This window comes from Lathamus discolor, chromosome 3 (genome assembly GCF_037157495.1).
Source record: "Lathamus discolor isolate bLatDis1 chromosome 3, bLatDis1.hap1, whole genome shotgun sequence".
NCBI lineage: Eukaryota > Metazoa > Chordata > Aves > Psittaciformes > Psittacidae > Lathamus > Lathamus discolor.
The window spans coordinates 151,798,004-151,823,428 of NC_088886.1; the positions used below are offsets into that span (position 1 = coordinate 151,798,004).

General features: G+C 45.8%; 1 long non-coding RNA gene across 3 annotated transcripts; it reads right to left on the reverse strand.

Moving 5' to 3' along the window:
• Nucleotides 1-3,293: 3,293 nt before the first annotated feature.
• On the reverse strand, nucleotides 3,294-21,692 carry LOC136011339 (uncharacterized). 3 transcript variants are annotated; one of them, XR_010611343.1, is made up of 5 exons: nucleotides 21,482-21,692; nucleotides 19,099-19,266; nucleotides 18,670-18,735; nucleotides 15,223-15,347; nucleotides 14,095-14,746 (listed from the first exon to the last, which is right to left on the reverse strand). It is a non-coding gene; the product is annotated as an uncharacterized LOC136011339 (long non-coding RNA). The 3 variants fall into 3 exon arrangements; XR_010611341.1 differs by lacking the exons at nucleotides 14,095-14,746; nucleotides 15,223-15,347; nucleotides 19,099-19,266 and adding exons at nucleotides 3,294-3,503; nucleotides 7,140-7,211; XR_010611342.1 differs by lacking the exon at nucleotides 19,099-19,266.
• Between the last annotated feature and the right edge of the window lie 3,733 nt (nucleotides 21,693-25,425).

Here is a 25,425-nt window from a genome sequence, read left to right on the forward strand (position 1 = left end):
GGTTATCCACAGCCACATTCCCACTTATAAAACTGGAACTTCTGCTAAATTGCAGACTCTAACCAATACTTTGCTTTTAATTACTTTCAAAACTGTTCAGTGTCTGACAGCACGGGTGCATTCCTCACTGTGTGATACATTTATTTACTCCACTGTGCTTTTGGAACTCACTGAATGTTTATAATTAGGTTGTGTAACCATGCGAACCTTCAGCTGGTGTTGGCTGGCTTTGAAGCAGTTTTGTTCTGTGTTTTGAAAGGAGGAAGAGCTACAACACACCATGAAAATTATGCAGCAGACTTTGTATTTCCAGTGGAAAAAAAAAAGAATCCCACTTAACAATTATAATTGTTCTATTTTAAATGCTGTTTAGGTGCAGAGCAGAGTGATGTTTTTCCCATTGCAATGCAAATGCCAGCAGTGACATTCAACCAGCTACAATGCCATTGCAGGAGGTTTCATGCCCTGGTCCTACATTGGCTCTCACAGGTGGCACATCCAAGTAGGAAGTTCTGCTCTAAAACATGAGCTGCCGGAGCAGGCTCTCGGATACTGCAGGCTTTAAGGGTCTGCTTGTGCATTTACATGCAATAGGAAAGTTCTGAGCTGGATGTGGAGCTCTAAGAACTTTGGCAATAGAATCATACTGGTTTGGGTTAGAAAGGACCTTAAAGCTCCTCTGGTTCCAGCTCCCTGCTATGGGCAGGGGCATCTTCCACTGGAGCAGCTTGCTCCAAGCCCCATCCAACCTGGCCTTGAGCACTGCCAGGGATGGGGCAGCCACAGCTTCTCTGGGCACCCTGTGCCAGCTTTATTGCATTAAATAATCTGCACATGCTGCCTCCAAAAGCACCCAAAATGTGCAAGTCTCAAACAGCTTTCAGGTCTTCTGGAACTTTGACAGAGCCAGTGGCAGAGAGAGATCTTCCCTTGGGAAGCAGGACCAAGATCACCAGAAGCAGAGTCCTTCCAAGGCATCTTCCTCCTGGGCTGCTCCTGGGTGATGGTGGTAGTGACCGGTGGTGCAATGTGCCAACCCCGAGTCCTGTATCACAGCACAGGGATGGAGCTATTGCTGCTTTCACCTACTGAGGCTGCACTGGGTAAAGCCTGCATCAGGTGCTGCATAAATCACTGCCACTTCCTGAGCCCTGAAGGACAAAGCGATTTCAAACACTCAGGTGGGCTCTTGGCTGCTGCCACACTCAGCAGTGGCATTGACACTTGCTGTGGAGACAGCCCTTGGGGATCAGGCTAATGTTAGCTTCTGTCGAGCTCCTGAAGTCACAGTGATTTAAAATAGACAGTTTCTTTTCACTTAGGTAATTTCTAATCCAGAATTAAGGGTTTGTTTGGAGGTTTTTTTCTTTTCACTGTCATGAAAGCACGATTTTTAAATTGTTCTCTGTGCTTTCTGCACTAAGAACTAGCATTTGGTGTCAGGTTTAACCATCTGTTAACACACACATGACTGCAAGATTCTCCCTCACATCACCCACAAACAGAGCCTCCACCCCATAACATGATGGAGTTACCTCCACACAAACGTTCCCAGTCCCATCTCCACACATCTTGTTAATCCTCCATGCTCACTTTCCGGTAAGCACTGGGAAGCTGTGTGAGCTTCCCTTAGAACGATGATAAAGACTGAGCACGGGCCATATGACACGTCTCTGTTGAAGCTTTGTCATCCTCCCGTGCTTCTGTTGCAGCTGTAGCTGAAAGGTTATGCAAATAGGAGAGCTTTCTGTTCAGACTCAAACAATAATCAGGCAATATCAGATTCATTATTAATTAATATTTCCTCTTTTTTTTTTTTCTTCCCCAAAACAACCTCACAAATTTCCATTTTCTTTCCCTTCTGAAGTTTTCAGTCAAAACAAAATCAACATAAACTGCAGGCTCTGCATTGGTATCATTGACAAAAGGGAACAGGAGGCAGATAAAGGTGCAGATGCAACCCCAAGCCCAACCCTCTGCTCTCAGGAAGGATCTTGATTTTCCTTGGAGATACGGATTTGTACCTCTTGCCTCTTATGACAGTTACTGCATTTAACATCCTCCTATGAATGCCATGGCCAAAGACTGGCATATCAAACCTGAGACTGCCCCATCCCTGGCAGTGCTCAAGGCCAGGTTGGACACAGGGGCTTGGAGCAAGCTGCTCCAGTGGAAGGGGTCCCTGCCCGAGGCAGGGGTTGGAGCTGGAGGAGCTTTGAGGTCCCTTTCAGCACAAACCATTTTAGGATTCTATGATCTGAAACTCAAACACAAGCTGTGGAAGAATCAGGATTTACCCCAACGCACCCGGCAGCAGATGGAAAAAGTCTGTACAGAACCCAATTAACTTCGGGAGTGCCTCTGTGAAGAGGTTTGGCTCCTCGGAGCTCCCTGCAGCAGGAAAATGGTGGAGCTCAGACGCGATGGGGAAGTTCTGCTGCTGGGTGACAGCCCAAGGTGTCCTCATGCTGCAAAGACTTATAGGAAGAGGGGAAATCAGAAGCAGTTTCTGCCAGCCTGCGTGTCCCTCGGTGTTAGGAGGCAGCACAGCAGAGTGCAGATCATCTTTATTCCCTTCTGAGTTTTAAATAGGTCAATTCCCTCACTCAGTGTCATGCAGGAAATTGTACATCCCCACAGTTGCACTTCAGAATGTATAATCAGCCCATTTACGTATTATCATTACAGAAGCAACAGCAAACTAGAAATTGATAAGTACCTCAGCTTACCCACACACTCTTGTGCTTTAATGCCTCTAAGTTATTCCAATATTCAGCTCTTTGCTTTATACCCCTGCATTTCAAACATACAGAATAGAAATTGGATTAAATAATGTGCTGAAGAGAATACTTTGAGACTACACAATATACGCTGTGCTTGGCAGCGTACAGGACGCACGTGTCAAGATGAATTACTAAAGCTCAGGAGTTAAAGTATTCAGGCATGATAAGAGGAAATATGACACACTGATGGCTTCCAAACCCCGCTCGTAAAAACAGTGATTTTAGCAAAGCACAAGTGGCAGCATATTCCCTTAACAAAAATAATGAATCAGGGAAGGGAGAGAAGTAGATGGTAGAAGTGAGAATATCCCCACAAGTCACTCAGTCTAGGACAATAACCCACTCCTTCGGTTCTGTGTCTGCACCATCCATCCAAATTAGTTGCTGATGCGCAAGTGTGTGACAGGCTGTAAGCCTGGTAGGAAGGATTGGAACATTATGGTAATGCGACACGAGCTGAGAATACTGAACCCAAACAAACAAACAAAGCAACCAGAAGACAGAGCTTTGTCACCACAGAGGCTGTCGCGCATGGGAACAGCAATAAACTGCCAGTAAAAGGAAAGATGCGCTTGATCCCGATGCGTAGGAAATCACCCGTGGCTGTGTAAAGGTGGAATCAGCCCTCGTGGGATGCACAGGTGTATCCGTCCAGGAAAGCTCACAGCGCTTTGTGTGTAGGGTAGTCCAGGTCTCTCTATCTGCTTCCATGAACTGGCACTGGTAAAACACACCATAAAGTAAAAAGAGCATTAGGGTGAAGGCATATGTAAGATTGGGTATCAGGGTGTCGTACAAGGGATCAGCTGCAGCCTGAGAGAGCTGGGCTGGTTCAGCCTGGAGAAGAGGGGGGTAAGGGGAGACCTGAGGGCAGCTCCAGTGCCTAAAGGGGCTGCAGGGAACCTGGAGAGGGGCTTGGGACAAGGGCCTGTAGGGACAGGCCAAGGGGAATGGCTTGAACCTGCCCGAGGGGAGACTGAGCTGAGCTCTTAGGCAGAAGCTCTTCCCTGTGAGGGTGCTGAGGCACTGGCACAGGGTGCCCAGAGAAGCTGTGGCTGCCCCATCCCTGGCAGTGCTCAAGGCCAGGTTGGACACAGGGGCTTGGAGCAAGCTGCTCCAGTGGAAGGGGTCCTGCCCGTGGCAGGGGTTGGAGCTGGAGGAGCTTTGAGGTCCCTTCCAACACAAACCAGGCTGGGGCTCTGTGATACTAAAGAATAAAACAAACTGATGAGGATAAAGAGGGTAACAAAGCCAGCCTGCGCTGTGATTTGCTTTTATGGATCTAAGAGTGATACCTGGATAAAACATCAGTCCTGAAAGGACCACGGTCAGAAGACATCCAGTCCCATAGCAGATAAAGGAAGTACTGAAGCAGGAAGCACTGGAACAGGTGAGCACAGATTTCAGAGCCTGCTGAACCCTTACCAAGCAGGAGGATGCAAACATGCCTCAGCTCATCTTCCTTTATATTTTGGGGACTGGCCCATACCACCGCCACATGAAAGCATTGACGAGGAAAGCTCATTCCAGGAGAGTGAATCTATATGAGGAATACTTTGGCACGCTTTTCTTTCAGGCAGTCTGCCCAAATCCAGTGAGCTGCAGTCACTGCGCTGCCAAAGCTTGGTTCCTATTGATTGCAATGGCAGCCAGGGGAAGCCACAAGAAGCTTTGAGGTGACAGGGCTGGTTGGGCTGAGCACCTCAGCAGAGCCCCTGCACATCCCAGAGCCCAGCCACAGCTCCTGATACAGTGGGGATGTTGGTGGAAAAGGCATGGTCTGCCTGGGTGGGTTTGGGCAGTGGGGTTCAGCACCCCGTCAATAACACAGCACTACTGAAGTCACAAGAGAGGCATTGAGGGGCTGGAGCGGGGCCAGAGAAGGGCACCAGGGCTGGTGCAGGGCCTGGAGCCCAAGTGTGATGGGGAACGGCTGAGGGACCTGGGGGGTTCAGTCTGGAGAAGAGAAGGCTCAGGGGGGACCTGATGGCTCCCTACAGGTGCCTGACAGGAGGATGGAGCCAGGAGGGGCTGGGCTCTGCTCCCAAGGAACAAGGGATGGGACAAGAGGAACCGGCCTCAAGCTGCCCCAGGGCAGGTTTAGATGGAGCTGAGGAACAATTCCTGCCCAGAGGGTGCTCAGCATTGGAACAGGCTGCCCAGGGCAGGGCTGCAGGCACCGGCCCTGCAAGGGCTCACAGCCCGTGGAGACGAGGCCCCAGTGCCATGGGGCAGGGGTGGCCTGGGCAGTGCTGGGGTAAGGGTTGGAGTGGATGAGCTTGAAGGGCTTTTCCAGCCTGGCTGATGCTGTGATTTTATCCTCTTTCTGTCAATATTTTTCCTGTGGTGTTCGTGGGGATCTCACAGCTTCCCCCGTGCTCTGCGCTCCCCGGTGCTGTCCTCCTCTGCCGCTTTCGCCTCCTCGGCACTCAGCAGATGTACATGAAATTTCAGTAAGCTGTGAAATGAACTGTCATTCAGCAGAGCCCAGCCCTGCGTAACGTGTGCTTACCGATACATATTGCCATCAGCTTCTGAAGCACAAAGTCCTCATCAAAATCGGGCGGTCTTTCAGAAAGTTTAACTGTAGACCGGATTTTGAAAGGTACAGATTTGATTTTGCCCCTCTTTGCCAAGGAGGAACATCCATAAATGCAAAGTTAAATCCTTTCCACTGATGCTAATGGCAAATGCTAAGAGGAAGGAAATGAGAAGGTTAAGCCCTACTAAAAGGATCCAAATGAGCTACCACGTTACAGTTTTCATTCTTAAATGGTATTTTTCCTAACTGACTAAAATTAGGATTCTTAAGCACTGCGTACCAGTGATCCTGATTAGTTGTATGTCTTGAGGGAAGTCTGAAGGATTCAGATAACCAGCGCTTGGTATTACATTTAATTTCTATGTGAATTTTGGATTCAGGGGAAACATGAATTTCAGATTATCCAGACTTGGATAACAAGGTTTCGTGTATTCAAAGCTTGTCTACATTAAGAAGTTGCCCAAGAGCTATTCTGCATTTTATGCGCAACACAGCAGCAAATGAAAGAAAGATTTAGAGAGACGTTAATAATGCTGGGAAGTAAGCAAAACAGCACCTATAATGAAGCACATTTTTATGTGATTCAGAAAGAAGCACATTAACCTGCTGCAGGAAAGTGCTTCGTGATTCCTCTCTAGCCGGATTCAGACTGGAGCCACTCCAGACCTGCCTGCACCAGCAGGGATTTTACTCAGAGGTAACCAGCTCACTTGGAACAAGTGGCAGCGAGAAGACTTTATGGGAGAGATGCTGTAGCTGCACTTGATTTCTTGCACGTTCACATGTGCAGTGAGACTTCTGAAGGACCTAAATGGCCATAAAGCCTCAGCTGTGTTCAGTGCTTTGGAGAAGGCTGACCTTGATAAACACATATGGCCAGTGCAGCCAAATGACAGGGATCCACAAGAAAATGCCCCAAAATCTACTTACAATTGCTACTGCTACTACATGGGGAGCATCAAAGAGCAGTTACTGAAAGCAGGTGATTTCTGACTTCTGAAATATTGACATCCTGTTAAAAAGAACATCAGGTAGCTCAAAGTATTTAAGAATATACAGCTGTTGAATTATGGTGCCAGAAGACAAAGACTAAATGAGCAGAACCAGATTGATTCACACAAGCTCTACCGTTGTACCCCAAATGTGACACCAGGCGGACACACCACTCAACCAGGACCTCACTGTGCCATCAGTGGTGGCAGGGCTGCTTGGGAGAGTTTCCAAAGCTCAGTGCAAAAGCCTTTATATCAGTCTATTCAGTCTGAGATAAAACCAGTGTGAGCACTAAGGAAGACAGCTGTCATCTGAGCTGGCCAGCTGCCCTGGAGCCGCTCTGTGTAGTCTTTACTTTTAAGAGAAGTTAAAACAAACCCTGCAAAAGCCAGCCCCAGCTTCAGGCCAGTGTTGGTAAGAAGTGCTGGCTTTCAATGGACGGGGAAGATTCACTTATGAGGGTGGTGAGGATCTTGCACAGGGTGCCCAGAGAAGCTGTGGCTGCCCCATCCCTGGCAGTGCTCAAGGCCAGGTTGGACACAGGGGCTTGGAGCAAGCTGCTCCAGTGGAAGGGGTCCCTGCCCGTGGCAGGGGTTGGAACTGGATGGGCTTTAAGGTCCCTTCCAACACAAACCAGTCTGAGATTCCATGGTTCCCCCTCACAGTTTGCCAAACTTTAGATACAGTTTACAAGGCATATTAAGAGTAAGCACTTCCATCCTTTCGAAAAATAAGAGGTTAAAGATACTATTTTCCCACCATTTATTTACCCCAGGTGATCCCAACTTTTGACATTCTGTCTCTATATTAGACGCTCTCACCTCTCGCCATCAAGCAAACGTGCCACCTTCAGCGCAGTCATTTCCTCTGACTCCATCACACCAGCAAAGATCCTGCAGGACAAATAAAACTCTGCTTGGCTCTGTTTAAACACCTTGGTCCCCAGGCAAGGCTGGAGCGCACACCTGCCTCTCAATGCTCATACTAGAGAGCCTGCAACCCTGCGCTTTCTTAACCGGCAGGAAAAGGAAAAGGTGATTTTAAATATTAGATTAATTTCTCATTAAAATAAATAGAAGGGGGGTTAAAAACAGGAGCAGTTGCAGTGGCACAGGATGGAGGCTGAGCTTGAGTAACTGAAAAATTGACCATCACTAAGAGCTGAAGCCTCAAATAGCTGTTTGCTCTGTAACAGCTGTGCTGCCCAAGGATCAGCACACCAGATGGGAAGACGCAGATGCTGGAAAGCCAATGTAACCTCGCAAGGAGGCAACAGGGAAAACGCAAAGGGGAAGAAAGGTTGTCAATATTAATGGAACATCAAACCTTCCAGGAACACCGACACCAGGTGATCAAAACGGAACAACCAAACAATCCCCCGCCAGTGAAGCAGCGGCAATAAAGGTGAGACAGCAGCAGGAGTTATTGATTCCAGGCTGGCTGGAACAGCACAGGCTGCAGATGTATCCAAAGCCAGAGAAGGAACTCTGAGACCCAGCGAGCCACAGAAGTACCTACACATGGCTGCTCTCCAGCATCATGTCCCAACGATGGCCAGCTCACTCCTCCAATACACTGACAGATACAGCTCACTGCACTGACTTTATAACTGCACTGCTTTTCTGTAAGTGCTTCCATGCTTCTTTACTTCTTTCCATTTGTTTCAATGAAATGGTGATGGTAAAAGTACACCAGCAGCAGCAAAGATTACCTGAATTTTACCAGTCAGTTACTACAGGAAGGTGGCAAGTTTATAGGAGATATAAAGAGGAGGAGATTTTATATCTTTCTGGGCTGAAAGACTAAAACTTCAAAGTTTGATCCCATTCTTGCAAGCAGCAAGGAAAGGAAACTTATCAACCTTTAGAGCCAGGAAAGGAAAGTTATAGCAGCAAGCTGAATTCAGTCAGGGAGGTGGATAACACCAAGCGTCTGCACTCCACATACTCGGCTCTGCATCCCAGCAGCAGGGGGATGCAGATGGTGACAGTCCACCACCCTTCCCTCAGCCTCAAACACATGTCCTGTCCCTGTCAAGGTGCCTACATAAAACATTCTCCTTCTGGGCTGCACTGAGGTGTGACTTCTTTGGCCAGTCCGATTTGAGGTATTTTATCAAACGAAAGTATTATCCTTGCCCCATATAAATCCAAGCTGCTGCTGTTCTGGCAACAGCTGAGACATGAACAAGCTCTCGTTGATGACCAAAGCCAATGCAGGCCCAAAGACTTCAGCATAGAGGGTGTAAATTGACAGCAGGATTTGTCCCTGGTGCCATAGGGAGTTTTTACATTGTTCGGCACTGTACTTCAATAGTCTTACTTTCGTTGAATCCCAGCCTGGTTTGGGTTGGAAGGGCCCTTAAGGCTCATCCAGCTCCAACCCCTGCCACAGGCAGGGACCCCTTCCACTGGAGCAGCTTGCTCCAAGTCTGTCAATACATGCCCCTGCAAAAAGTCCTTCTCAATAGATTGAGTCTTTTTCCTTCATTTAGGGTAAAATTAAGGTGAAGGCAGACACAGGCTTACAAACTCAGGAGGGGAGGAGCTGGATTCATAGGTCAGTGCCGCACCTCCCTGAAACAACAACGGCCCGTTGCTGTTGGCACCAAATGTGCTTCTGACAAAGTGAATGAAAGCAAATGCCTGCAAGGGGCAGTTGAACACCCTCCCACAGAGCCAGCAGACTACAGGCTGCTGCTGCCCACCGAGTTAGTCAACACTGAAGAAAACAAACCTCACCAAGAGAAATGCTACCATGAAGGACACATAGAGAGAAGTTTGCATGAAGCTGCCTCCAGATAAGTGGTCTGACACTAAAGCATCTCGAATGCCTACCCTTCACTTTTTAAACTTTTTTCCTCTAAGAAACTCGAGTTTCCTGATGGAAATCCCAATGTGCCCTGTTATTTCTAGCCGCCCTTACTGCCTAATGCAGACGCAGCAAGGGCACAGCTATACCAGCAAGATTCATGATGCTGTTGGAGATGCACTGGTTCAGAGCAGGCTCAGCACTACCAGCAGACCCTGATGTGGGAACACTTGGGACTGCTGTAGACAGTATGAAAATCCAGTCCTGAGCTATCCTTGCCCCCTCTAGAGCCTAAGATCCATCACAAACACTTTAGCATCTACTGGATTACTGTATGGAAGAGATCAACTCCTACTGACTTGGAAAATCTGTATATCCTCCTCCATATGAAATATGGAATGTAGTATGTCATAGAACCATCACACAATGGCTTGTGTTGGAAGGACCTTAGAGCTCATCCAGCTCCAACCCCTGCCATGGAGGCTCCACAGCAGAGCTGCTCCAGCCCCCACAGCATATTCATGGCCTTGCCTGGACTCGCTCCAGCAACCCCAAATCCCACGTCCTGTCAAACGTGGTCAGTGTCTCCTTCATGGAAACTGTTTTCCAAGACCTGTCCGCTCAGACAGCCTCCACGCCCAAGAGATTCCCAACAGGAGCCCAGTCCTACCCTGCTGCTGGAGCGCAAGGACAATTTTAGCTCAAAATACATTAAAGAGTCAAGAGAATATACTGCTTCTGGGGAGAAAACTCGTAAATGTGTTTTAACATTATTTAGGTAGCAAAAAGGAACAAACACAAGCAAAATCAGAGCGGCATGATTAATACAGAAATTGCTCATGAGTCAGCTCAGTTTACTGGTTTTTCCAGTGCCACATGCATTGAACACTGCATCATTGTGACACGCAGCAAGCATTATATCTTCCACAGTTTTAAGAGCCAGAGGAATATTTAATGTAGGCCTTTAGCGCACAGTCAAGCTCAAGCAATCTGAAGAGAGACAAGGCATTGGTTTCCTGGGCTGTACAACACCAAAAGGGGGACCAGAGCCAAGAAACTCTTCTTGCATTCATCAAAAGTTTCTGCTGTCTCAAAGGAAGGCTCCACAAGAGAAAGGTAATTTAGGTCAGTCAGAGGAACGTATATTAAAACCACAGAGATGGGTTTCAGAAGTCTGGATCCAAAAGCCAAAGTCTAAATGAAATGCTTGAGGAAGTTTTATTTACACCCGATGTTTTGAGAGCAGCAAAACATTGTTCTAAAATGATGTTTCTAACCCCATTTGATAAACTGGGTATACAAAGAATAAATTTAAAGCTAGCTCCACGAAGGCTGTCAAAAGCCACAGCATTTATTTACAGGAAAGAGGAACAATGTTTTGACTTCTCTTGAGCAACCTTTCAGGAAGGGGAGCTTTCCGTGACTTAAATGCACGAAGAAATGCCACATTAGTCAAAGGTCTATTTCCTCACTGCAACAGGAGCATTATTTTGCTGCGACCTCCAAAAGGCCTCTATTTTTCAGCGTGGATTGAACCAAATGTGAAGTTAAAGCCACCACCAGCCTTTGCTGTTGTGTCTAAGCAGCATTTCAGATGATGCTTTTTCTCTTGAGAAATTACACGACTCGCTTTCTGGTATCCTGCAATTACAGGTTTACCTGTGCTGGGATGGCCTGAAGCACCTCATGGAAAGGGGGTGATTCTCCTTCATGAAAATCAGTTAAGGAGATAATACAAAGAAAGCAAAGCAAGATGTTTCCATTGTAGCCAAAGACACTGTTATATAGAATCATAGAATAGTTAGGGTTGGAAAGGACCTCAAGATCATCCAGTTCCAACGCCCCTGCCATGGACAGGGACACCTCGCACTAAACGATGGCACCCAAGGCTCTGTCCAACCTGGCCTTGAACACTGCCGGGGATGGAGCACTCACAACCTCCCTGGGCAACCCATTCCAGTGCCTCACCACCCTAACAGGAAAGAATTTCCTCCTTAGATCCAATCTAAACTTCCCCTGTTTAAGTTTCAACCCATTACCCCTCGTGCTGCCACTACAGCCCCTGACGAACAAGTTCATAGAATCATAGAACAGTTTGGGTTCGAAGAGACCTCCAAAGGTCGTCTAGTCCAACCTCCTGCAATGAGCAGGGACATAGCGAACCATTTAAAAGAGAATTTAAGGAACCAAGTCTTCAAAGACCACCAAGGGCTAACCCCACTGAACAGGGAAACCCCACACTTCAGAGAGCACCTGCCAGGCAAAGCTCTTCAGAATTAATAGAGGTGCTTTTCCTGCCTTAATGTTTTGAGTTTTCTTTGGTCAGACTAGAGCTTCACTGAGGGTCTTGCTCAGAAATCACTCACTAGTACGAGAAATAGACAGCACCTGCCTGGAGACAGACCCCTCATTGTGTAACCTCTGCCGCAGGGACCAGGCAGTTTTGGTCTGCTCTTCCCCAGGAGCATCCCCATGCAGCAGCTCCCATTCCCTTTCCCATTACAACACACACAGAGGTAAAGGCAACAGCCTCGTCATCTGCTGTGTCAGACCTGAAACCACCCAAACCTGCCCCAGGGCAATACACGGGCACTCTGTGGCTCATCACAGGAGCACAGCACAAAGGGCACAGTTGCAAAGGACTCTTACAGCTGTTATGCCTATTTTCCTGTTTCTTTACCTTTCGGCAATATTGATGCATTTGTTATGACACAAAAGCTGCATTTTTTTATAGCTCCCGATGGGTTAATTTGGTCGGATGTTATCTTCCTTGTTAAACTTCTTTTTTTAGACAAGACCTGAGATACCTCAGCTCTATTTTGTGTCTCCAGCAATGAATAGGCTCTGCACAGTTGTGCAGCAGGTCCGCAAGCAGCATCTATTTCCATCCCCAGTCCATCACTGCCACATTCTTTCAAGCCCTTTCCTCCACCTCCTCTTTATGACTGTAATCATGTGATAAGTACGTGGTGCATTGTTGCTGCTTTTCAGTGAGAGATTGCAGACCTGTTTGTCACTGGAAGCACACATCCACGCATATGCATAACTTCCCTTCCAGAAGAATAAATCCTCTCTTACCTGAAAAGCACAAGCCTTTTCCTTCCCTTCTTTTCCCATTTTTCACTTAAACAATTACCTCAAGTCATTCAGCTGAAGTTAAATCTAGTTCATATGGGGGTGACCAGGCTGCAAACCCACTCTCCCAGAGTGATGTGATCAGCAGTAGCGAATGGGTGAATTAGCATCTGATGAGCTGTGCTAACGTGAATTACAGCCTGTATCTGTGTCGCAGCACATCCCTATTTCAGGCTCAGCAGGGCTCCAGCTTCAGCCTCCGTTCCTGGTGGGTGGGTTGACTCAAGTTTAGATGGAGGTTTTCAACTACAGGCAAGAGTTCAGCAGCAGCAGAGATTGTTTTAAATGAAGTCTTTGGAAAGACTTTAATTTTACCTTTCAAATGTTGACTGAGAAAATACCCTTGTGATTTAGAAGCCTTAGCACTTACCAGTAGAGCTTGATAATTTATCTTCAGTAATGGCCCACCCCACTGTTCTAGTTTCTGCTCAGGTAATGTGTTTATTGCAGCCTGTGAAGTGCTATGATTTATGTTATGGCTCTAGTACTAATAGATATGGATGAATGGGAACCGGAGCAAGACACCGATGTGATCTAAACAGCACTGTCTCTAGCCATCCCTCATTTGGATGCTATAGAGGGCTCAGCTACTTCAATGCCGTTGTTTTCAAACTAATGTTTCTTTGAGTTCTTCTGCCCCTTGGACTCTACTATAAAATGAATTTTTATACTCCTGCAAAGTCAGACTTCTCACAAGCCCCTGCTGGGTGCTGGTGAAGACACAGCGTCCCTGAAGGGATACTGGCAAACATAGCATCTTTGGAAGAAGCAGGAGTGAAGGAACATGTACTAGTTTCACATCCAATATTTATCAGAACTCTGAAAATCTGTTGGGTGAGAAATCAAGGCTGGTAGACAAGCCTGGTATTGCTCTTTTCGCTGTCCTCAACAGCGAGGACGAACGGTTGTGCCATCAAATATCTATAAAAAGGAAAGATGGAGAGGTTTGAGCTGAGCAGCAGATGCTTTGGCATGTGGAAGCCTCTAGAGTGTCTTTAATGGAGAGTAAGTTTTACTGGGGTCATTCAGAAGACTGGCTATTCACAGCACTTGGTTGTGAAAGAGGCAGGTACAGGCCCCCTTACTTTTCCTGCTTTAGAAGCAGAACTCAGATGTGGGTTTCACGAATAACCCGAGCTTTCCAGGATGGAGCCATACTGCACCACTCACACCAATTTTGCAGAGTGGCATTTGCCAGTCGATGCTTTCCCATCACAGCAATCCCACATCTGCCTGCACAAAAACATGACACCACCAGAAAGCCGTGAGGTGCCGGCAGCCATCCTGGAGCTGGGCATGGTTTAGCGGAGAAATGGTAGCGCTGCAGCTCTGTTTAGGAAGCCCATTTGATTCTTGCCTACTGAAGGGCTGAATAATTGATAAGGAAGGAAACTTCTTTAACACAGCATGACTTCTTCAGGTGATTGTACAAAATAGCTCAGGCTCCGTTCCTTTGTCTCCTGACGTTTGCTTTTTGTACTGCACAGCATTCCTGCTCTTCACACGCAATCTCTCGACACTGGCAAAAGTGCAATGCGACTGATGCATAGCATAAATCAAAATAAACTAATCCCAGCAAATACCCAGAATAAGAATATTTGGCACCTTTTTATGTCTGATAACTTCTACTGCCACCATACAGTACAACAAAATGCATTATGCAACATGCTTAAGTAGTACTAAGAGGGCTGTGTGCAAAGACAGTAAGTAATGAACTTAACTATCAACACACTCTCAACATCTAAACTCATGGGGGTGATAGAAGCTGAAAAGCATTTGGCTCCACTTCAGTGAAGACTCATTTTATATGCTTTAGCAGTAAAACTCATGAGCAAGAAATAAGCTCAATTCCCAGCTCAAGATGCAGCAGGCCAGAGGGGTGCACACAAGTTCATAGTTTTTAGGGAATACAAAGCTCATGGTAGAAGCTTATACAGAAGTAAAGGAATAAGGTCGTTCTTTGTACAGGGAGCACAAAGGGTTTCCTTCTGCCTTCCCACATTACAGAATATTTCATTTCAACAGAAGGCTCAAGGAGACCACTCTAAGGAAAGGGCAGACTGACCACTTGGGGACGTATTTCTTAAGTATACTTCGGTACCAGAAAGCAGCATTCTCATCTGTTAAAAGTTAGCTTTAAATACACTCCTCAAGACTGAGTGCAGCATCTACCGCCGTATTTTCAGGACTGTTAATGTATTTCGCATGTAAATGGACCCAAATCCCCAAACTCCCTGTGCTGTTCCCTATTGCAGGAATAGTTCCTCCTGCTGTTTCCCCTTAGTCCAAGGGACTCAGCTCTTTCCCACAGCAGGACAGGTCAGGGGTCCCCTTCCCAGCAGCCAGCAGTTGGTAAATCAGGCAGCTCAAGAGTGAGAGGTGTCGAGTTAAAACTCCTCAGGCAGAAGAGATCTGAAGTCTGTTCTTCCATGGTTCACCTCAGCAATTTGCCACCAAACAGCTTTGCAATGACAAAGATGAACTGAAGGGAAATAAACACCACATCCTGCAGTGGGGTCATGTGTTCTGGGTCTGATCTTGCAGGTTTTGATGGAATACGCTTTGAGAATAGCTAATGGTCAAGCCTGATGGGTAAGATCCTCACTGCTGCAGCCCTCTGTTCAAAGTACTACTTCAGGAGCTGGGGGAAGAAAGCCAAAGCAATAGGGACACTTCTGCAGTCTATTGCAGCTGGCCCCGTGTACTAGCTAAGCAGATGCTTTCAGGATACATGTGTGTGCTCAGTCACATGGACTGAACTTGGAGCTTGCTCTCACAGTCATACTGATACCCTGAATTTCTCTGCAAGGGTCTGGAATCACCCGACCGTTTCCTTTTGGAAATTTGCTTTTCTCTAGGAATGGGCATCATAAAACTCGAGTAGAACAGTAAGTGGGTAAAGGGAAAAATCCAATTTGCATACATTGGCTGCATTATTTAACTCAATCAATGCTTTACCTTTGTGACTATTCCAAGATTTTTCATCATCTCTAGGCACTTCGATAATCTTTCCACAGAATAAATAGTCTCCTCATGCACCAGTTAATGTCAAAACAAGGTGCTCACAAACGTAGGCTTGCTGCCTGTTGAAAACAGTAACAGATGTCCTCTGATCATTATTTGTTGCACAGATGAACCAGCTACTGAGAGGTTCTAACTCACAGATGTGTTTGTTTGATGCTTCCATTTTGTTTGGAAATACTTCTATTGGCCAACTGCAGCAAGACTTGATTTTGCAAAACAGATGGAGATTATCCTGCTGATCACCGGTTCTTAGTCATAGCTCAGAATATTTTCTCTGCTGTTCCTCTAAAGCATATTCATGCAAAACACCACCACTAAAAGCCTTCTTACAGTAAAATGTAGTGAAAGTTTGATGTTAACCCTTAAGAACTCCTAAGGAATTGATGGATAAAACTGATTTTTACTGCTATTACTCCAATTCAGTGTTGTAGTTGACATGACACAGAGACACATTTACTCCAAGATAAATCCTTGTAGTGATGGCACAGCTCATGCAGAGCATCAGGTAGACTGAAGTCTGCCCATGCTCCTTTATTAGCTGTGAGCACAGAAGGGAGCAGGAGGGAGTTTGATGGTAGGAAAGTGTGTGCTCAGAAGCAGCAGATGTGACACATACATGCTCCATGCTCTGCCCCCAGGACCTGCTCTCAAGATCATCCTCTTTAACACCCAATGTCCTCCTGAGGGCGAGAGCCATCTGAGTGTACTTAGGAAAACATGACATTTTGCTCTGAAAAGCTGAAAGAACAGAGCAATCAGTATAGGAAACTGAAGCAAGAGGAAGCACTAGGATCAATAGGCAAAAGAAAGACAACTGCAGTGTTATGTAGGCCTGGAGTCTGTCGAATGCAGTTGTAGTGAACCCGCATTGCTTAAGAAAACATTTCTATGTAAAATGATGGTGCCCCAGGAACTATAGGAAACAATGACCAGTAGCAGGAAAAATAAACATGCTCTTAATAGTTGTACCTTCGCATTGTACTGCAGAATGAGGCACAGAAACATAGCTGTTGCCTAGCAAATATGAGATGCATGAATAAGTATCAGCAGGAGACTCAGCACTCCAGGAGAATGACCGGAGAAGGCACTTCCTGAGCATGGCAATATCTTTTTGGAAGAGTATGTGGAACATGTTTTATGTTGATTCATAAATGTGTCATTTTCTGGATGGAGGCTGCAAAACGTGAAGAAAGGTGGCACTGGAATGGATACCAGGAGTGTGGGAGACAGAGCAGGGGGAGCCAAGGAGAATAGCAGAAATCAGGTCAGAAGAATAGGATCTAGCCCTGAGGAATGATAGAGGGACAAGGGGAAAGAGACATTAGACCCTACAGCATGGTAGACCAGAGATGGAATAAATCTAGAGGAAAAGAAGGGGCTGTGTAACACTTGTATGAGGCAGAAGGGAGTGACGTGAAACAAACACTGAACAAACATCTTGCAGCTGCTTTTAAAGGTTTGTTAACAAGAATGGCCGAGGGATAATTTCATGTGCACAGTGACTGCGAAATCTGTTAGGAAGGATGAAGGCAAAGAGAGGCAGGAGAAACAAGAACAGCTCTGGTTATACGGCCTCTTCTCCAGCCATCCGCAGCCCATGTTGCATCGAGTTCCCCTCTTCCTCCGTTTCATCCTGTGCTCTGCAACCTGCTTGAAACCCCACTTAAAATTCTGCTCCAAACTCTGCTTGTACAGGCCCTGCAGTCTTCTGAAACTTGACTACAAATTAAACCATCTTCATGGAGAAGACAAATTCCGCTCGACTCCAGTAAAAGCTCCACATAACAAACCTCGTATCCTGCCCTGTAAAATAGCCATTGCCCAAGTAATTGAGTTTCCCTGAAGGCCCAGGCTAAAACACATAGCCAAAACTCTGTCAGCCTCCTAGAAAGAGGATAAACAGGATGAGCTTCTTGTAGAGAAAGCAAGACATCCCCTGACAGGGACTCAACTGAGCTTCAGACATGATGATGGCATGGCAAGGACCCCTGCCCAGGTGCCTTCCTAGGGGCTATGGAAGTTCATGCTTAGGAGAGGGACGGGTGCTAAAACAGCTCTGCAAGGTCTGCATCTGGTTATTTTTTGACAAATAAGCTTGTAGTGAGAAGAATAAATCAGACCAGGAGCAACTGTCAGAATTACGCCAGTTCCAAAGCTAATTAGAGGGAGACGAAGTCCGGTTGAGCAGCAGATCCCTCATTTATTTCAGCACTGCAAAGGAAATCCCAGCTATTGCTTTGTAACCAGCTTCCCAACAGTTTCCCCATGAAGCCAACAGTATTAGACTTCAAATAACTTTGGGCATTTCAGATGTCTTTCTACACCAGCTGTTGCCTGTTTCCCTAGAAGGGGGAGTCTGTACTCACCAGCAAAAGAGTTGGAACCTGCCTTAATTTTGGCTGCTGCTGCTTATTCCAGCTTCATTTCCATTTTCAAAGAAACAGCCTCAAAAGCCCTGTAGAAATTCACAGGGCCATGTTGCAGGCGACATGCAGACCCTGGATTGACGCAGTTTCACTCAGTAAACTCTGGGTTTACACCAAGCCATTGCAATCACAAGGTGGTCCAGATTTGCTCCTAGTTAGGACCAACCTCATACAAGCCTCAAACAATCCTGGCTGGATTTTCAAGCCACAGTGAAATCCAAGAGGGGGATGTAGGCTGGGATATCATCAGTACAAAGTTATGCAGGGTTTTGCATTGGATGAGTTCAGCCAAAACACCCGCTTCAGTCACATCCAAATTGAAAACGTTGTGCACCATCTCCTCTGTAGCTTAATCACCTTGGCAGAGCCCAAGAGTGGGTTTTCCAAGCCAGAAAGAGCAGCACAGTCTCAGCAATACCCAGCTGCTTTCCTTTATTCCACACAATTTTAAGAAAACAATGGATATATTCCCTCAGGAATAGACTTGAATGCAGCTCATGGCTTTTAAGCAAGATTTGTGAAGGACGGTAACAAACTGCCTCTCAAAGCTCTGTATTCAACACGTCAAAGTCACTCCACTTGAAATCATATCTCCCCAGGACCTTCACAACTGTTCTGCTGGTGAGAACCGGCAGTCTCAGAGAACTGGGATTTAACCAAGGGCACAAAACTCCACTATTTTGACTGTAACCACTTTTTATTCAGATGATGGTTTTGTATCAGCCACACAGCTCAGCACATCCTGGTCAGCAGTGCTTTCAACATCGTGCCCTTGCTTATTCTGCCTTTATTTCCTTCTGTTTGTGTTATGTGCTAGTTTTAAGCCTATCGCTATGTTGCTGAGCAGACAGAGTTTGAACTTTGCTCCACTATGCTACATCTCCTTCTTGCCCTCACCACTGTGCATTTAGGGCTGCGCTGAATGTCTGACCCGTTTTGATTTTTGCAGACCTACCTTTTTTCTTTTGCTTTCCTGGTACTACCCATGGTAGCGCATCCTTTGTTGCTGCCACTGTATGAACTGAAAGAAAAACAGGATCTCAAATCAGAACGCTGTCCGAGGAGAGGCCCCTTCTTTCTAGACACCAGCGGTACATAACTTTGCTCTTACTCAGCTGATGAAAAGCACTCCATTCACAAAAGTAGTCTTACAATCAACTTTACTCACCAACCGTCTTGTCTCAGATAAAGTGTTTTTTTCTGTAGGGTATGAGAGTCTTACAGTGCTGTTATCAGAGAGCAAGAACAATCCCACCGTTAAGACAATGCAAGAAGCCTCAGATCAATTGTGTGGGATGTATGATAAAGGAAATAACGAGCTGAAGCACCCAGGAGCTGTGGACCCCACTCTAGCTCAAGCACACAATTATGGTGCATTACTCACCATGGTAGTCTGCTGCACAAGCAGAAGTCTGGGGGCTTTAGAAGCCGTGTCCTCGGCTGACTGCCCTGGTCTTATCACACTGCAGGGAGTTTGTCTGCAGTGATCTAATGGAGGCACTTGGAGCTCACAGATTCACCATTGTGTGACTTTGTTCACTCTGGCAGTTTCCTAGGTCACTCAAATCAATACATGAAAGTTTAATATTAATGTCCTTGTTTGATCTGAGTAATAGAACTCAATCAAAATACTACATTTATTGTAGATTTGTTGTTCAGACTGGGAAGAACCTTTAAAATAAATCCATATGCTCTGGGTATATCAAATACTGTTTTCTTGCGTAAAACTTCAATAACTGGAAATGCACTCACATTATCAACATTTCATTGTGCTCCATCTTTTCTACCTCACCATGTACTGTATTTCCAGCAGTCCTCAAAATGGTTTAGCATCTATTTATAGTTTCATTATGTTAAAACTTGACTATAAGGGGGAAAGAAAGCAACTACTGCAGAGACGCCACTTCTTAACCCTCTTACACTGAAAAAGAATAGCCAGTCTATGGCAGCCTCATAACTTGTTTCTCACATGGATCAGAGCTGATGAGCATGCAGACTGGAAGCATCATTCCACAACAGACCAAGTGTTATTTAGCCATCAGCTAAATAAGAACAGCTTGACCAAGCTACAGGGGAAAAAGGCAAAACGGTAAGAGATAGATATGAGCTTGATAAGATCGACTAGGAAAGAGGATGTACTCACTAACATAAAAACCATAAACCATACAAACTGTTTGCAGGGCACCAATGTGATCTTGGACAAGACTGCAGCACATACTGTAAAAGTCCTAGAAACATTAATTTCTAATAATAAGTTAGAGAGAGAAAATAGAGCAGAATAGAAGTGCCTGCTGGGGGGTTATGCAGGCTGAACAGGGCTTGGAGCAAGCTGCTCCAGTGGAAGGTGTCCCTGCCCGTGGCAGGGGTTGGAACTGGATGAGCTTTAAGGTCCCTTCCAGCCCAAACCAGTCTGGGATTAGTGTATAATATTTTTAGAGCACTGTAGTGCTAAATAAAAACTCAGAAGTATCAGCTCCAGCTATACCAGACTTACACGGCCTTTCCTGTGTGCCTTGGAGACCCAGGCATTTTGTAAGGGGACGAAAATCAAGTTGACTTTCCCCTAAACAGGAATGGATTGTTGAGCCTATCCAGTCACCTTAAATTTACAGAAATGTAAGCAAGAAAAACACAGACCTAAGAAGTTTGCCTGACAAGTGAACTGCATAACAAGTGCAGTGCTCTTAAGCAGAAAGGTTATAGTGACCTACTTGGTCAATCACAAAGGAAGGAAACAGGTTTCTGCCGATCCAGAGCATTGAGCTTTTGCTAGAACACTCTCAGGGAGTACATGGGGTGGGGAATGACTTAAACATAGTCATAAGCTAATAAATGGCAACCTAAACAGCAGGAACAGTCAATACCCTTGTGCTTGAGTAATATGGCAAAGAACAGTGTGCACAACAGCTAGAATAAGCTATGCAAAGCAGCCATAGGGAACTCTGAAGCTTTTCCCAGCACAGCCTTCCCAGAGCCCCGCTTTCCTTCTGTGAAGGCACATTAATGAATAGAAGAAAAACTGGTTTGATTCTAAAACAGACAAGAAATTAATATTTCTAATTGGGGATTCTTCTTTTATTGTGCAGCTTTGCAGCCTCACTTTGGAGTATCTGGTCAAGCACCAATTAACAGTAAAATGAAGAGCTGTTAACTTGGCCGCCGCCTAATAAAACAGGCAGATATTCAACATGGAAATTACTCCACTCAGGCATAAAAGGAGGTCTGACATACGGAAGGGGAGGGAAAAGCTACCAATAAATAAATACAAACTGAGAGCAATGATTTCAGCGGCCTGGGCATGTGCTCAGAGTGGCAGGAGAGATCCTTCCTCCTCCTGTGCACTTCTGGAAGGCGCTACCCTTGTTTGAAGCGCCGACTGAATCAACAGCGCTGTCGCACTCGGTTTGCGGCTCTCCAGTCAAACAGCCTCGGCAGGCTTTTTCCTTATGCAGCACATAACTCAGTGTGGTTTTCCCCCTTTTCCACATCACATGCCTTTCTCCCAAGCCTTGCAAGTGCTGTAAACACCCCCCGGCTTGTGTGAAGCACAGCTGCTGCAGCTCAGATCAAGCTGATAGTCACAGGCACTCTCACAGCAAGGTCACATCTCCCTCAGCTACAGCCTCTTTCTACCCTGTGCATCCAAGTCACAGAGCAGCTTTCTGAAAGGTTCTCAAGGCTTTTGTACACAAAACAGTTGCTGGCTCACACACATCTCTGAACACTTCCCTTCATCACACAGGGCTTTTTGATGTACAGAGACTTACCCATCCCTCCAAGCTGCACCTTGTAAACAGTACACACCAGCTAAAGACCAAGGTCTTCTCCTTCTGTAAGGCCCCATACAGAACATTCTTCATTCAGCAGAGCCATGCACAGGGCAACAAGCTCAGGGGAAGCAAGAACATCTTCCTTAAGGACAGCATTCCTTTGCAAAGCCTGGTTAGAAAGAAGGCTCTTTACACAAAACAGGACCACCACAAAGATCACCTCCCTAGTGTGAGGATGAGCTTGCTCCACTCCTTTTAACCAGTGGCCTTAATTCTGCATTTACTCCAGCTGGATCTTCCTGCATCCACTCACTACTCCCAGCCCTCAATTCTGTATTTACTCCAGCTGGGTTTTCCTGCATCCACTTAATATTCCCAGGTGTCACTAACAAACTGGTGCAGTCACTGAGCCTCAGGTTAATTTGCTGCAGGAGTCCGTGAAAGAAATCGTGGAGGCAGAACTTGGTTATTGAAGCAGGGATTTTCCCATTAAACAAACGCGCGGGGAGGAAATTAGGAAAGGATTTTGCCCCTTCAATTATCTGTGGAAAGAAGAGCGGTGCAGCTGTATGCTCTGTACTTCTGCCGTTCACGGCATAAAAGGGAAATCAAGAACTACTTAAAGGTGTTCTATTGTCTGAAGCATTCCCCTTGCAGTGACCTTGGCATGAGGAGATCTGCGTAGAAAACGTCTTTTGGGATGCAATCTCTACGTTTTCCCTGCAACACAGGAAACATCTGTGTGCTGATCCAAATCAAGTTAGAATCAGATTTTGAAGCCAAAATCTGCTAAACCAAATCCTCGTAAGGTTCGTTTAACACTTTCATTTACTGTTTACAACGCTGACACACAGCGATGCACTGATGGAAACGACATGGTTTAAGAGAAGAAAATAACAAATGAAGAGAGTTTAGAGAATAATCTTCACTCAGAGTTTCCTCTAACCTCTAAAACATCCAAACTAACTTCACAATCTCTGTGGCCATAGGAACCTTGAGCCACTAACGCCATAGGGACAGAAAAGTCTACTCATGGTTTATCAGCAACTTCACAAAGGAAAAAAATACAAATTACACAATTTTAAGGCTTTAAAAGGCAAATCTATTTCTTTTTCTTTAAATGTTCAGAGTTTTGGAGAAGATGCCAAAATATTTTGTTCTTAAAATACTATTAAATTCCTTCATAGAATTATGTGATGTTGACTTCAGTAAAGATCAAATCAATTTGAAAACTGGTTTCTATTTACTGCATCTACATCTTTAGTGCGAAGTTTGTCCTCTCTGAATCCATAGAAACTGGAACTTCGTGATGGGTATGAAAGAATGGGGATAAACAAGACAAGAATTAGAGACTGATGCAGACTTTATGGCTCCTTCTGGCTACATAAGTGAAGTCCCCCCATTGCTCCAACATTTGAGCTCTACTGCAAACAAAAAAATGGAAAATATAATCTTATTTTGCATTCTTCGGGCTTAGTTATGGAAACATTATGTTTCTATTAAGAAAGCAAGCCGGTGGTGTATATCTTCCATCACTTATCACAAATGTGATTTGAGCAACAGAGCCATTATCCAGCTGTTTGCTGGGGTTTCTGTTTTACCCTTAATGTCTCATATTTGATCTAGAGCATGAAAAGCAAGATGTATCACACAGCATCACACAGCCCGGGGGCTCAGGTAACATCCTTCCCTCCCAGCACTGACATGGGCAGTGACCTGTGGGTGCGGAATGGGTGTTGAGGAGATGCTGCCCTCACCATGTTCTTCTGCAGCATCAGAGCAGGTCAGGCTCCCAGTGTGGAGAGGGCTTTAACAGGGAAAAAAGCTCCATCTCTCCTACCCAAGCAATGCGATGCTTTGGAGTGAAGAAATGTTCCTGCCTGCAGACCCTGGCAAGTTTTGAAGCAAGGACCAGCAATTCAATAGCTGCAGCCTTCAAAGTGCTCATACAAGCGCTTTTGGTGCCTCACCTCCCCAAGCACCTCCCCAGGCAGCCAGGCTGAGCGCCTTGGTACGAACATTGAACTACAAAGGAAGTGAAGCAAATTCAAAGCAATCCAACCAGGACATTTTGCTTCATTTAATGGATTTTTTACATCTTGTTTTGGAGCACGCAGGTTTCTGCACTGAGGTACCACAGAGAATGCAGCAGAAGCAAATCCTGCCCTTCAGCCAGCGGTATCCAGCATGGAGCTGTCTCCCCTGGGACGAGGTGGGCAGGGAGCACCTCTGGATTCAAGTGGGAGCAACCTGAACCAGCATCACTGTGTGTGGCTGCTTCAGCCGCTGAGCAAGCACAGGGCCTGCTGAGTGGGTCAGGTTTTGTCCCCAGTGGGTGCTCAGCTCTCAGGGGCAGATGCAGATGTTGCCCCGCTCCCAGGCACTGATCCTGAAAGCACCAGCTCTGCAAGAAAACGGATGTTTTAGGAGAAGCTTGAGCAGAAAGAAAGCATTCAGGTAACGCAAATGCCTGAAGATCTTTCAAAATGCTCAGAGATGCTTTATTCTGTTCTTTCTGAGCCTTTAACAGGACTATAGGCGAAAATACACCTACTTCACTTCTTAGATGTCTGGAATATGAGTTGCATGTAGAGTGAAATGGAATTTCTTTGTAAAATGATCGCCTTGGCATTGTTTCATTGCACCCGCTGTCTACATTCAGATTTCATTTCAGTCCCCAGACAGTTCCCAACACTGAGGGCTTGGCTGCTGTGGATACCTGGGGCCAGCTCTTGCCTTGCTTCACCATGTTAAGTTAATGGGTGAGATGGACACACTGTGAGGCCATAGCACTGCTATGGTGGACATCACACAGCATCTTCCCTGCACTAGCTCTCCTCTGAGACCATGGTGGGGACACATGGTCAGTAGGAATGGGACCAACCAGCAAACAGGACATCAGATAAGCCAGCTCCCAGGAAGAAACTGGGACACACACACGTCACAATGGTGGTACTGAAGAGGGATGTGAGTAACTTCAGGTGGTTTCCAATGCAGAACGCTTCCCAGTTCCTGTGCTATGGCTTGTCACCTCCCAGCTTATAATCTCTGGTCTGTGTTAAGCACCATTAGGATTAGAAATAATAACCCATTGCTCAGTTTAGCACAGTGTCTTTGATACACATCCATGAAGTCGAGTCAATTTGCACCACAGGAGTTTTAAGGGATGCTACAGTGAGGAAATAAAAAACCCTCCTCTCTCCTGGTGTAATTTAAAGTATACCTTTGATTTTTCCTGACAACAGCTCCCTTCTATCAGTTTGAGTTTACTTTTTAATTATGTATATTGCTTTTCTTCATGTGAAGCTCCAGACGAGAAATATGTATCTCATTATATTTTACGTTATTCAATTGACCTAAACACAAAGGCATTTTTCTTGAATACTGAATGCTCATGTACCTTTTTAATTAAAGCTTAAAAAGCTTTTAATTAAAACAATAAATCAAAGACAGCAGGGTCTATCCAAATTGTTTTCTGGTCTGGGTGTATTCTTCCTTTTGCGATGGGATTGACCTGAAAGGGAGCAAACCAGGTGCAAATGGCTTTCACAATTAATGGGTACAGTAAAATGCTATTCCACACAAGCTAAAGAGCAGATTTGAAATAGTGCTGCTGTGACCTGCTTGGGATCACTTCAGACCCTCTATAGCCTTTTTCCCATGGTTGCCCCTAAATATGCACCCATGGCAGCAATGAAGCCTTGGATCGCTGGTAAATCTTCTCAAACTTTGTCTTCCATTCTAGCCCAAACCTTCCCTGCCCAGGGTATGGACTAAACTTAACTTTCTGCTGTCATTTTGTTGTCTCTTCTTCAGAGCCAAAGCCATGCAGTCGAGAGGTCTTCATGGCCTCCTGGCCCGTATCCCCCCTATCCAGCCCATACATACCTAAGCAGAGGTCTGCAGGGGCATCAAGGCATGCAATGGATGTGGAGCTTCTC